This window comes from Myxine glutinosa, unplaced genomic scaffold, assembly GCF_964187855.1.
Source record: "Myxine glutinosa unplaced genomic scaffold, kmMyxGlut1.1 SCAFFOLD_1184, whole genome shotgun sequence".
In the NCBI taxonomy this organism is placed as follows: Eukaryota; Metazoa; Chordata; class Myxini; order Myxiniformes; family Myxinidae; genus Myxine; species Myxine glutinosa.
Window position 1 is genome coordinate 52732 of NW_027617279.1, and position 14041 is coordinate 66772.

Consider the following 14041-nt stretch of genomic DNA (forward strand, 5'->3'; position numbering starts at 1 on the left):
GAGCATTATTTACAATGACGTGATTTCTTATTTACAACGCAACCCAGGACCTGTGTTTTTCTTTTTTTTTTTTCTTTTTAGGGAACAAGAAAAAGAAATTCCTGTTGGGAGGGAGGAGACAGCACGCATTGCATCGATGCACCAGTACCAATACCACCAAAGCACCCAAAAGCACCCAAACACCACAAAGCACCCAAAAGCACCATCCGGTGCGGTCACCATGGTTCATAATAAACACAACAAAACAACTGGTGGTGGTCTTCTCTTTCTCTGCTGGGCCGATGTTCTTCCCGACGTCTTCAGGCTTCATGCGGCCTATTTGGACACAATAAAAAGCACAACTTGTGTCCATTTTTATTTAGGGCCTCAGGGGCCAACTAAGGGTGGTCCACCTCTTTGGCATAGGTGCCACCTTACCGAGGTCCGCAAGCAAGATTCCCTGGCCACTATGGCCGGTTTCCAACAGAGGTGCCCTGCCCCAGAACCTGGGGTCCATCAAGTGGTACTTGGCCGCAGAACAGCGGTCCATAAAGTGGTACATCAACGCAATGCATGCTGGTTCTGGGAATCTCGGGCGCACAATGGCCACCTCACGCACGCTCCCATCGGCACCCAATGGCGCACAGGTCATGTGGGAGACAAAAGAAAGACAATTGAGCGAGGGGTAAGGTCACAAGGGTACACGTCAATAAGGCAATGCAAGGTGAAATGCGTACGGAGGCCGAAGTGAGAAAGCTCGTCCCTACCGTACGTCACCCCCCTGTCACCTACCCTACCCTTGTTCCCACCCCATATGTACAAAAATCTACACATTTACAAATTCGTCACTACTGTCACGTCTTCCCCATATTTCCCCTATACCAAATTCGTCTCCACAATCCCTTTACTTCAAAATTTGCCATCCCCAATTCATCATCAATCCTCATAAGGAGGGAGAGATGGAATTACGCACAATGTCACACCCACGTCATGATGCGTCTCACAATCCAAACATTTGCATCATAAAAAATAATCAAAACATGGCATGGTGTGGAGTACCTGTCACCTCAGGTGAGTGGATGCAGATGGTGCGAGGAGATCCTTCATCCTACCTATCCTCTAAATGACTTTAACACACTTTACACTACCCGGGGGTCTTTCCCTGCCAATCCATTGGCCAACTTACACTACGGGTTCTAATAACCAATTCCCATTGGCCAAACTGTGGTGCTCCTCAATTTGGGGTCTCACTCCCCCGATTCATCTCCCGGTGCTCTAGCACAATTTCTGGGCTGCGACGTGTACCTCTCCCAACAGGTCTACCCACCTGCACACCTCCACCACTGTAGTTGCCACCCGAGCTTACCTAGCTCCTCACCCTAACCTAACTACCTGGGGACAGCCCCTCTCCTGGCTCTGTCACCCCATGGTGCCCTCTGGCACTGGGCTACCCGGGTCCGTCCTCCGGATCCTCGGGCCCCATCCACAACAACTACTACCGGCTCCCAGAGCCCACCTGCGGCCTCACCTGGCCGACATCCTCACAGTGGTGGAGTGCCCAAACCAACTACACACACTAACAGGCTACACGCCCAGCCATTTCCACAACACTAATGCACCCATTCACAACACCATTCTGCAACCGCACCACAGATGCCAATATCCAACCACAATTTACCTGTACCCTCTACCTAACACTTACACTACCCGCCCCGGGTATCCGTGATGGGGGTCCACTCTTCCCCCATTCACACCTTCGCACCATCCACTCCACTCCACAATTTCCACCATTCTCACTCCACGACCATCCATTCCAATACTCCATACCATTTATTCCATACAACCATTTATTCCCCACACACCTGTCCTCCATTCACCTGTCGTTGCACACCTGTGCAATCATACCTGGTGCCACCTGCACCCTCCTTTCTTCCTGGACCATTTGGTCAGCACAACACGCAATCACCACTACTCCCTCATACACTGCTCCACACACCTGTTCAGTTGCACACCTGTGCAATCACACCTGTTCCATTCTCACCTGTTCAATCCTCACACACACGGCATCATCTCAGCTAACTACTCCCCTCTGAAACTTGCGCTTCCCAGTCGTCCCTTTAAACTATTGCGCTCCCACGTCATTATAATCCACACTAATCTACCTGCGTCCCCACTACAGGTATCAGTCACTAACTAACCTTAACGTTACCTAATGTCATCTTCGCTAGATCCCTACAATTATCCAAGCCCTCCCTGGCTCGGTTGTCATAGCCACCCCATAAACTATTGCGCATTTGCCCCCACTCTGTGAGGGATGGTGGATTTGCCATCCCCCCACATCGGGGGGTCTCTCACTATCAATTTTGTTCGTCCAGATTCCACAAGTCAAAAGCTTTCTATTTACTGCCAATTCTATTCACTTTTCTAAATTTTGTATCAAATCACTACTATCACTATCACGATCACCATCATCACAGTCCGCTATATCCTAGCCTCGGTGCGTCATGACATCATTAAACTCGGCTTCGTAAAGCCGAGCAATGAATTCGGGTAGTTTGGTTGCCTGCAGGTTGAATCCGTCCGGCTTTCGGTTCAAGGGAGGTGGTTTGGTGGGACCGAGGCTCCACGCACTATCTCGGCGCGGCACCTTGCGGTCCCGGGCCCGATGGCTCAATCTCCCCCGGTCGGAACCCCGTCCCCACGAGGGGGCACCGTTCCGCCTCCTCCCACTCGCCCTTGAACCGGACCGGTCGCCTCGCCCGGCAAAGCCCGGACTCGACCGTGCGGGGCGGGGCCAAGCCCGAATCGGCAACGACGCTTCGAAGAGAAGCGACGCAGCATCGACCCGCGCCGGGCCTCGCACCCAACAAAGCACCCCCCCTCGCACCGAGCGCTCGCATCGGCTATCCGTCGCTCTAACCACTAAACCGGTCACCGTCGCGGCTTTTAGATGTTATATTGACCGAGCGGTGGTGTATTTAACCGCGTCCGAACAGTTACTCCCCGATTAAAACCCGATTTCACCCGACGTTGACCAGATCGCCCCACGTATATTCAATCGGGAAATCTCTAAAGCGATCGCAAGAGAATGAAAAAGAAGAAGAAGAATACGGAGGAAGAACAGATTTATTATACACACACAAGCAAAGGATGGAAGAAACAGTGACACAGCGAATCCTTAACTTACACTATTCGTTTTTACTTAGCCCCAAGACAAACGAGCAGGACAGGACGTTCACACTTACTCAGGGGATAATGCAGGCAGGTAAGGACTAAGGCTTGAGATGGAGGCAAGGTCGGGAGGCCGCCGGTCGCAATTCCTCGCGGTTTTGGCGGGAAACCCTCCGTCGCGTATCCACTGCGGGAGACGCCACGCGCTGGTTCGGCACACCTGCTCCTCTTCTTGGGGCGGGGCCGTCTCCCTCCTTTCAGCGCGTCTCTCCAAAGCTGGTCTCCTTGCCGAGTACCTCTCCTCTTTGGCTTGGAGCGTTTCGCATCTCACCGCCTCTCTTTGGTGCAGCCTCGTTGCTCCTCTCCAGCTCATCTCCAGGCTCCAGCTCATCTCCAGTCATCTCATCTCATCTCCTCTCCAGTCAACCGGTAAAGCAGTCCCCTGCAGTCGCTTTTATCACCTCCAGCGAAATCAAGCCGCCGACTCCGAGGGCCCGCCTACCGGGTCACTCACCGCGGTGTTGATTGGCTGTTAGGGCTGGTTCACTCCTTCCCTCTTACGACGAGGTGGAGACACGCCTTTCTTCCCCAACCTTACCTCGTGGCCAATGGTGGTTTGAAGAAAACCAGCCAAAATGCAGAAGGCAATTGGAAGGGAGGTTTTGGGGAAACTGGAAGGGCCTATGCTTATTTTGTTTGATACAATGCAAAGTCAATCTAGTGGGAAAACACATACTTAGCCTACATGGAATAAGGAAATACACTATTTAAAAGATATATCGTGGCCTGCGTGTATATTCCATGCAATTAACTAGGACGCTGACTGCGACCATTATTTACATTAACAGGGTGGTACCGTACGTTTGTAACGTTCACATTGTAACGTTTTCACATTCGTTACACTTCCTCCAAAATTGTTACACTTCTCAAAAAACCGTTACACTTCTCAAATTCGTTACACCCTTCCCAAAATCGTTACACACTTCTCAAAATCGTTACAATATGTTAGTGGACTTTTGGTTATTTTTATTGTTGTTTATTGGTTTGATCTGTTGTTAGTGACTTGTTTGTTTTGGACATTGTTTATCAACTTGTTTGATCATTGTTCTTGGTTTTTTTTTTGGTTTTTTTATTATGGCTTTGATTTCTAGTTTGATGTTTTATTTTTTGGTTTTTTTATGGATAATAAAAAAGGCTTAGGCCATTAAAACCATGAGCAAAAAGGAGCTTTCAAAAGATGTCCAGGATAAAGTTGTGCAAAGGCACAGATCAAGGGATGGGTATAAAATATTTCAAAGGCCTTGAAAATCCCTTGGAGCACAGTCAATACAATTGTGGCGGACACAAAAGCCCACTGGCGTGGTGACATCATTCCACGCACCAAGTGGGCGGTGGCCACGTCCGAGGGGTAGGCGTGGCCTCATGAGAGACACCGGGCGCCCAGCCCGGAGCGGTACAGTGTTACAGTGTAGTCTTGAATAAAGGCGTTTATATGTTACCGCTTGTCCGCTTCCTCCTTGCTCACAAGCAGCGCGCGTAACGCCGCGCTTTATTGGTGACCCTCGACGTTGGATCTGCCGGAGCGATCCTTCCACACGCGACGCCATCGCCATGGCCGCCTTCGTCAAACTTCCGGAATTTTGGGAGGCTCAGGCCGAAGTCTGGTTCGTCCAGGCCGAAGCCCAATTTCAGCTTCGGCACCTCACCGGCGATGACACGCGCTACTGCCACGTCGTCGCCTCCCTCGGGCCCGGCACGGCCGCTCGAGTTGTGTCCGTCCTTCGCCACCCACCGGACGGCCACAAGTACGAGGCACTCAAGCGGCTACTCCTAGCCACGTTCAGACTCACGGACGACGCACGGGCCGACCGCCTCCTGGATCTCCCCGAGCTCGGTGAGAAGCGCCCGTCGGTCCGAATGGACCATATGCTGTCACTGTTGGGCGACGAAGCCCCCGGTTCGCTATTCCGGGCGCTTTTCCGTCGCCAACTTCCAGCGCAGGTTCGCCTCGCGTTGGCCGGGACCGGGCTAACGGAACCCCGAGCATTGGCGGCCGAGGCGGACAAGTACTTCGCCGCTTCGGACACGCGGGCGAGCGTTGGCGTGGCCGTCACGGCCTTCGACGCTGCTGTTCCACAGCATCATCTTCTACAGCACGCTGATGTTCCACAGCATCATCTTCTACAGCACGCTGATGTTCCACAGCATCATCTTCTACAGCACGCTGATGTTCCACAGCATCATCTTCTACAGCACGCTGTGGTTCAGCAGCATGCTGATACGCACCTCGTGAACGCCGCCACGCCCCGCCCACCGCCGCGGCGAAAACCGCCACCGCGGGGAAACCCGTCGACTCCACCGGCCTGGCGGAGCCAGCCGCGCTCCTCCAGCTCCACCACCTGGTGCTGGTTCCACGCCAAGTTCGGCCACGAAGCTCGGCGGTGTCATCCGCCGTGCTCCTTCAACGGGTCGGGAAACGCCCGGGCCGGCGCTCAATTGTGGCGATGAGCGCCGGCCGTTCGAGCAGCCTGCTGTTCATAACGGACACCTTCTCCGGGCGCCGTTACCTGTGCGACACGGGAGCACAGGTGAGTGTCATTCCCGCCGGCATGTCAAACAAGCACGCCGCGGGTGGGGGCCCCGCGCTGCTTGCCGCGAACGGGACGCCCATCCGTACGTACGGAAAACGCTGCCTCTCTCTGCGGTTTGGAGGGCAGGTTTTCCGATGGACGTTCGTCACCGCCGACGTGCCCATGGCACTGCTTGGCGCGGACTTCCTGTGCGCTAATGGGCTCCTGGTCGACGTCAAGCGCAGACGGCTTGTCCAGGCCGAGACGTTCAGCTCGCTCGCATGTGCGTTGCCCAGCTCAACGAGCGGCTTGCCAAGCGGCTTGCCGAACGATTCGGTTCCGGCCACGTTGGTCTGTACGCTTCCGGCAGCGGACGCATTCACCCGCCTCCTCGCCGGTTTCCCGGCCCTCACGCGGCCCACCTTCTCGGCGGGGGCCGTCAAGCACGGGGTGGCCCATCACATCCCCACCGTCGGGCCACCGGTCTACGCCCGGGCACGCCGCCTCGAGCTGACGAAGCTGGCGGTGGCAAAAGCGGAGTTCGCTACCCTGGAGCGACTCGGCATCGTTCGGCGCTCAGAGAGCGCTTGGGCGTCGCCGCTGCACATCGTGCCGAAGCCCGGCGGGGGATGGCGACCGTGCGGGGACTATCGCCGTCTCAATGACGCCACGACTCCCGACCGCTACCCCGTCCCCCACATTCAGGACTTTTCCGCCCGTTTGGCGGGCAGGTCCTTCTTCTCGAAGGTGGACCTCATACGCGGCTACCATCAGGTCCCCGTCAGGCCGGAAGACGTCCCGAAGACGGCGGTCATCACGCCATTCGGACTCTTCGAGTTCCTGCGCATGCCCTTCGGTCTGAAGAATGCGGCTCAGGCGTTCCAGCGACTGATGGACAGCGTCCTGCGCGACTTGGATTTTGTCTACGTCTACCTGGACGATATCCTCGTCGCCAGCGCGTCCCGCGAAGAGCACCTACGCCACCTCCGCACGCTCTTCGAACGCCTGGGCCAGCATGGCCTGATTGTGAACCCCGCAAAGTGCCGGTTCGGCGCCGCCACAATCGATTTTCTGGGGCACCGTGTCACCAGGCACGGAGCCGTCCCCCTGCCGGCCAAGGTGGAGGCGGTGAAGGGGTTTCCGCGCCCCCGCACGATCAGAGGGCTGCAGGAGTTCCTGGGCATGGTGAACTTTTACCATCGGTTCCTGCCCCGTATCGCCCAGCTCCTGCGCCCCCTGCACGAAGCTCTCCGAGGTAAGCCGGGCAAAGGCGACGTTACCTGGACCGAGCAGATGCACACGGCGTTCACGGGCGCGAAGCTCGCCTTGGCTAACGCCACCATGCTCGCGCACCCGGCGCCCGATGCACCGATCGCCCTCACCACCGATGCCTCGGACTACGCGGTGGGCGCGGTGCACGAGCAATGGGTGCGTGGAGCTTGGCAACCGCTGGCGTTCTTTAGCCGGCAGCTTCGCCCGCCCGAACGCCGTTACAGTACCTTCGACCGCGAGTTGCTCGGACTTCACTTGGCGGTCAGGCACTTCCGCCATCTGCTCGAGGGCCGGGCGTTCACTGCCTTCGTCGACCACAAGCCGCTGATCTTCGCGATGGGCAAGGTCACCGAGCCGTGGTCGGCCCGGCAGCAGCGTCACCTCTCGGCCGTGTCCGAGTACACGACGGACATCCAGCACGTCGCGGGGAAGGACAACCCGGTGGCGGATTGCCTTTCCCGGGCCGTCGCCCACGCAGTCCACCTCGGCATCGACTATGCCCGGATGGCAGCGGACCAGGCCGCTGACCCCGACGTCCAGGCCTTGCGGACCGCCGTCACGGGCCTCCGCGTCACCGAGGTGCCGTTCGACGGTGCGGGCGCGGCCCTCTTGTGCGACGTCTCCCTCGGGCGTCCTCGCCCCATTGTGCCCGCGGGCTGGCAGCGCCAGGTGTTTGACGCCATCCACGGCCTGTCCCACCCGGGCGCGAGGGCCTCCCAAAGGCTGATCGCCGACAAGTTCGTCTGGCATGGCCTCCGGAAGGCCGTCCGCGGCTGGGCCAGGACATGCCTCGCGTGCCAGCGCGCCAAGGTGCACCGGCACACCCAGGCCCCGTTGGCCCCGTTCACGGTGCCGGAACGCCGGTTTGACCACGTCCACGTGGACCTGGTGGGACCTCTGCCCCCCTCGCGGGGTTTCACCCACGTCCTCACCATGGTGGACCGCACCACCCGGTGGCCGGAGGCCGTGCCCTTGGCGTCGACAACGGCGGCCGATGTCACGCAGGCTTTCATCGCCACCTGGGTCGCCCGGTTCGGCGCCCCCTCAGACATCTCATCCGACCGCGGCCCCCAGTTCACCTCGGAGCTCTGGGGGGCGGTTGCGCAGGGGCTCGGGGTCCGGCTGCACCGAACCACGGCCTACCACCCCCAGGCTAACGGCCTGTGTGAGCGATTTCACCGCTCATTGAAGGCCGCGCTCCGGGCCACCCTCCGCGACGGCGGCTGGGTCGACAGGCTCCCCTGGGTCCTGCTGGGCCTCCGGACGGCGCCCAAGGAGGACCTGCGCGCATCCGCGGCGGAGTTGGTCTTCGGGCAACCGCTGCGGGTGCCGGGCGAGTTCCTCCCCGACTCCACGGCACCATGGTCCGCGGCACAGCAGCGCTCCGCTCTGCAAGAGACCGCCCAGAGGTTCGCCCCGGTGCCAACGGCATGCCACGGGCACCCACCGACGCACGTCGCCCCGGAGCTTCGCACGGCGGAGTACGTCTTCGTCCGCCACGATGCCCATCGGACACCACTGCGGCCCCCGTACGACGGGCCTTTCCGCGTGCTGGAGACCGGGGCGAAGCACTTCACCCTGGACATCGGCGGTACTCCTGACCGCGTTTCGGTAGACCGCCTCAAGCCGGCCCACCTCGATGTGGACCATCCACCGCCAGTGGCCCGACCCCCACGTCGGGGCCGCCCTCCTGCGGGCGGACCCCCGGCACCGCCCAGCCCCGCCGCCACGCCGCCCCCCGGTCCTGCACCCATCCCAGGAGCAACCAGGGGCATCCCACCTGGCATCCCTGCACCCCGGACGCCGCCGATCGCCAGGGGGCGCTTCGGCCGGGTCATTCGTCTGCCCCGCAAACTGGCCCTCCAGGTGCGCGGGAATTCTGGGGGGGCGCCTGTGGCGGACACAAAAGCCCACTGGCGTGGTGACATCATTCCACGCACCAAGTGGGCGGTGGCCACGTCCGAGGGGTAGGCGTGGCCTCATGAGAGACACCGGGCGCCCAGCCCGGAGCGGTACAGTGTTACAGTGTAGTCTTGAATAAAGGCGTTTATATGTTACCGCTTGTCCGCTTCCTCCTTGCTCACAAGCAGCGCGCGTAACGCCACGCTTTACAATCATCAATAAGTGGAAGGCATATGGTACCACCAAGACCAAGCCTAGATCAGGCCGTCCCTCCAAACTGGATGACAAAGCAAAGAGGAGACTGATCAGAGATGCCACCAAGACGCCAATGGCAACTTTGAAAGAGCTTTTATGACAGACTGGTCACTGTGTGCATCTGACAACAATATCACAGGCATTCCACAAGTCTGGCCTATACGGTGGCAAGAAGGAAGCCATTACACAAGAAATCCCACCTTGAGTCCCGTTTGAGGTATGCAAAAAGCCACTCCGAAGATTCTGAAGCCATGTGGCAAAAAGTTTTGTTTGCTTTTTTTTTCTTCTTTTTCTTTTTTCTTTTTTTTGTATACTGAATCGAGGCTCGTGAAAGAGCTGACATTTACTTCACAAACAAATCAACCAGACAAACAAAATATATATAAAAGATGGAGCGGAAGACAAGATGGGGAGAGAAGGGGAAGCACACAAACACTTGAGAGCACACAACATTTGAGAGCAGGGAGATGTGTGGGAGGGAGAGGGCTTGGGGGGAGGAGGCGTGGGAGAAGTATAAAACACAAGGACACCAAGGACTTCCAGGACAGAAGTTGGTATTTCAAAAAAGTGGAATTGGGGTGAAATTAGCGGGGGTAGAAAAGATCAAGGTTTTGGATGGGGGAAGATAAGAGATGGTGGTGAGCAGCTGTTTTAAAGACCTGGAGGGTGGAGTGGGATTGAAGAGAGTGAGGGAGTTTGTTCCAGAGGCAGGAGAAAAGAGGAATGAAGGAGTGAAGGTGAGCAGAGAGTCTTGATTTTGGCAGTTTAACCATAAGAGAGTTGCAGGCAGATCTTGTGCGACCTGTAGGAATATTTGGGGGACAGAGCACAGACAGAGCTGGGGGGGCAAGGCCAGAGAGGAGTCGGTAGAAGACGGAAAGACCACCAACCTGCCTGCGGTGAGTGAGTGAGAGGCCCTTGGAGTTAGCTTCATCGCGGGAGATTCCAATGATTCTGAATGCTTTGGTTTCAACAGCGTGAAGACGAGCTAGGTGTGAGGCAGGAGCACCAGCCCAGAGGGGAGAGCAGTATTCCATTGAGCTGCGGATGAAAGCCTTGTATGTGGTGAGGAGCTCAGGTGTGCCAAGGAAGGACTTCGCACGACGGAGGATGCCCAGTCGGCGACTGGCTTTGGAGGCCAGATTTGAAATGTGGTTTTCCCAGGAAAGATCATGGCTGATAGTGAGACCCAAAAGCTTGAGTGACAGAACTTCTTGGAGAGGATTATTCAGAAAGTGGATGGGAGGGTTGTCCAGTCGGTCTTTTCAGAGAGACATCGTAAGAGTGTGAGATTTGTCAGGATTGAAAGACATGTTCCACTTGTTTGCCCAGTCTGTGATTTTGTCCAGGTCTGCAGAGAGTGAGGAGGCTGCAGACTGCTGATCTGAGGGATGAGGAATGGAGCGACAGAGAGTAGAGTCATCAGCAAAGAGATAGAGAGGATTTTCAAGAGAGTCAGAGAGATCATTGATGAAGACCAGAAAAAGCACAGGGCCCAGAACACTGCCTTGGGGGGACTCCAGCCTGAACAGGAAGAGGAGATGAGAGAAACTCATTCAGGGCCACACGTTGACTACGACTAGAGAGGAAGTCCGCCAGCCATGCGTGGAGATTTCCATGGATACCAAAAGAGGAGAGTTTGGTGAGCAGAGCGGGGTGCCAGACCGTATCGAAGGCACGTGATATGTCAAGGGAGACAGCTCTAAATTCCTGTTTGGCATTGAGGACCTCCATCCATTGTTGAGAAAGCAGAAGCAGCATGTCCAGAGTAGAGTGACCAGGTCTGAAACCAAATTGATGATCAGAGATCAAGCCATTGGAGAAGAGGAAAGATTTCATATCTGAAGCAATGATGGATTCCATGACTTTGCTGATAATTGGGAGAAGGCTGATTGGTCTGTAGTTGCTGGGATCTGTTTTTGCACCTTTTTTGTGCATAGCGGTGATATTGGCAGATTTCCAAGCAGATGGCAGATGACCTTGAGCAAAAGAGAGGGTGAAGAGAACAGAAAGAGGGAGTGAAAGAGCGGAAGAACAGGATTTTAGGACCCGTGGGATGATGCCATCAGGTCCAGTTGCAGAATCAGAGTTGAGGGTTGACAGAAACTTTCCCACCTTGTCAGGAGGAAAGGACACAGAGTCCAGGAGCAGCTGGGTACGACTGGGTACGGTGGGTACAGAGAGGGATGGGTTTGGGACACAAGATTTAGAGGCAAACACAGAGTTGAGGCATTCAGCTTTTTCACGTGCGGAGTCCGCCGTGTGGCCGTTTGAGGTGAGGGAGGGGATGGAGGGGGAACAAACACCAGAAACAGATTTGACCAGATGCCACCAGGATTTGGAAGAGGGAGACAGATAAGAGAGTTCTGTCCTGAGAACGGAGAGATATTGTTTCCTGGCTCTCCTGAGGGTGGACACACACTTGTTTCGGGCTTTGTGAAAGGAAATGAGATTTCCTTCCGTTGGATTTGCTTTCCAGGAGACGAAAGCAAGTTGTTTCTGGGCAATAGCCTCACCACAAGAATCCGTGTACCATGGACGGGAGGAAGGGTATGACAACTGAAGACGAGATGGGATAAATCTGTGCATGAGAGAGCAATTTACTTTGGAAGAATTCCCAGGATGAGTTGATGTCAGAGGCGGTAGAGATGGGAGACCAGTCCAGATGATTGATGGCTGCTTGAAGACCGTGCCAGTTGGCCTGAGTGAAATGCCAGACTCGTCGACGCTGAGGAGGAGACTGATCAGAGATGAGAGCAGAGAGCAGCAACGCCCCCTGTTTGATACTCATTAGCAAAATGTATTCCAAGCTGGCACTCATTTTGCCAACCTCGGCAGGATGATGGGCTGAGTCAACCCAACTGGTGTTATGTAACAGCACGACAGGTACTCAAACCCAAGACCCTAACGGCCTAACCGCTAAACCAACACCAGGCTTTGTATCCCAAGTGCTGATAGGCTGGATCTGGATACAGACCTGAACCAAAATCGAATTGGATTGCTCTGGTCAGGACTCAACTCATCCCCATAGTTTTGTCCTAACTCGTCCACAACTTTTTGAGATATCATGCTATATGTTGTTTTTGGCCACATCTTTCAATTTCGAAGACAATCATCTCGTATCCGGATCCGAATCTTCACCAAAATCTAATCAATTCGTCCTCGTCACACACCGGCCCTGTCCACCAAATTTCATCCAAATCTGTTCATAACTATTTGAGATGTCCTGCTCAGAAACAAGCAAACAGACAGACAGGCAGAGAGACAGAGTCAGGGATGAAAACATAACCTCCGTCGAACTTTTGTAGTGGAGGTAGCAACCATATGTTAGCAATACCAGTGCAGGACCTATAATGGTGACCTCCTCCTGGGAACTTCAGCTCTTTCTAAGGGAACATATACTAGCCAGTCCCCTGCGCAGCAGGCGACGGAGTTTTGCAATCACTCAAGTGTGTCCGTGTCCTTTTGTACATGTACTTATGGGTAACATAAGTCTGGGCTGTAACTTTTTTTTACCATTTGAGTTTTGTTTTCAAATTTTCAACAAAGCTTTATTTTCAGAATATGGAGAAAAGGAATTAATAATTTGGTCAAAAGGTCAAAGATCAGCATCACATAAAATCACCAATCTTCATCCAATTGACCTGAAATTTTCATTTTCATTTGAGCATTGTCATCAAATTTTCAACAAAGCTTTATGATGAGAATATGGAGAAAAAAATAATTGTCAAAAGGTTAAAGGTCAGCGTCACATAAAATCCTCAATTTTCACCCAATCGACCTGAAATTTTTAGAATTTGCATATTTGGTCACGGGATTGATTCACCAATCAAAAGCTAGAACTGAATATTTTTTTTTACATCAAAAGGTCAAAGGTCAAGGATGCATAAAATCATAAAATTTTCATCCGATTCACTTGAAATTTGAGCAGGGTAACTGAAGCATATTTATTTTAAGGTCAAAAGATCAAGGTCGCCTAAAATCGTCAATTTTGTTGTATTCCTTTGTTTGTTGTTTGTTTTGTCATGTTTAGAGTACGGAAAAGACGAAGAAGAAGAAGAGGAAGTCTGCATCGGACGAGCTCTGCAATTTCAGATGCTTTCTAATTATTATTGTTAAACTTTTTAGCACTTTATTACCTCGACCGTCCGAAGTGGCAAAACTGTCATCATGTTGGTCACATGGCGGGAACTATTCGCTCGTACTCACTACACCATTGCCATCTTCCTGTGGATATAATACATGTAGGCCTAATGCAGAATCGCGATAATAAAACTGTAGGCTTACCGTATACGTTGTTATAGGAATTAGAGAACGAATCACACTCCCAACCGAGAATCCGATCAAACTCCAGAGAACGAATCACACTCCTCACCGAGAATCCGATCAAACTCCAAACACTTGGAGACTCGGAATTCGTTTCCTGTTTACCGAAACCTCTGTCTGACTATGTGTGCGTTTATGAAACCACAACCTCTGTCTGTGTGGATGCACAGGGTGCTTCTGTCTGACTATGTGTGAGTCTATGAAACCACAACCTCTGTCTGTGTGGATGCACAGGGTGCTTCTGTCTGACTATGTGTGTTGTTTTGATGAAACCAGAACCTCTGTCTGTCTGGATGCACTGGGTGCTTCTGTCTGACTATGTGTGTTGTTTTGATGAAACCAGAACCTCTGTCTGTCTGGATGCACTGGGTGCTTCTGTCTGACTATGTGTGTTGTTTTGATGAAACCAGAACCTCTGTCTGTCTGGATGCACTAGGTGCTTCTGTCTGACTATGTGTGTTGTTTTGATGAAACCAGAACCTTTGTCTGTCTGGATGCACTGGGTGCTTCTGTCTGACTATGTGTGTTGTTTTGATGAAACCAGAACCTCTGTCTGTCTGGATGCA

The 14041-nt window shown here is 54.0% G+C and overlaps 1 protein-coding gene across 1 annotated transcript in view; it reads right to left on the bottom strand.

The window, feature by feature from the left end:
• The window catches only part of LOC144889154 (DGAT1/2-independent enzyme synthesizing storage lipids-like), a 47410-nt gene extending 33777 nt beyond the window's left edge, over positions 1-13633 (bottom strand). Inside the window, exon 1 of the mRNA XM_078769105.1 lies at positions 13437-13633. The gene's annotated coding sequence lies outside the window, so the exon portion shown is untranslated. The remainder of the gene's footprint in view (positions 1-13436) is intronic.
• Positions 13634-14041: the final 408 nt, after the last annotated feature.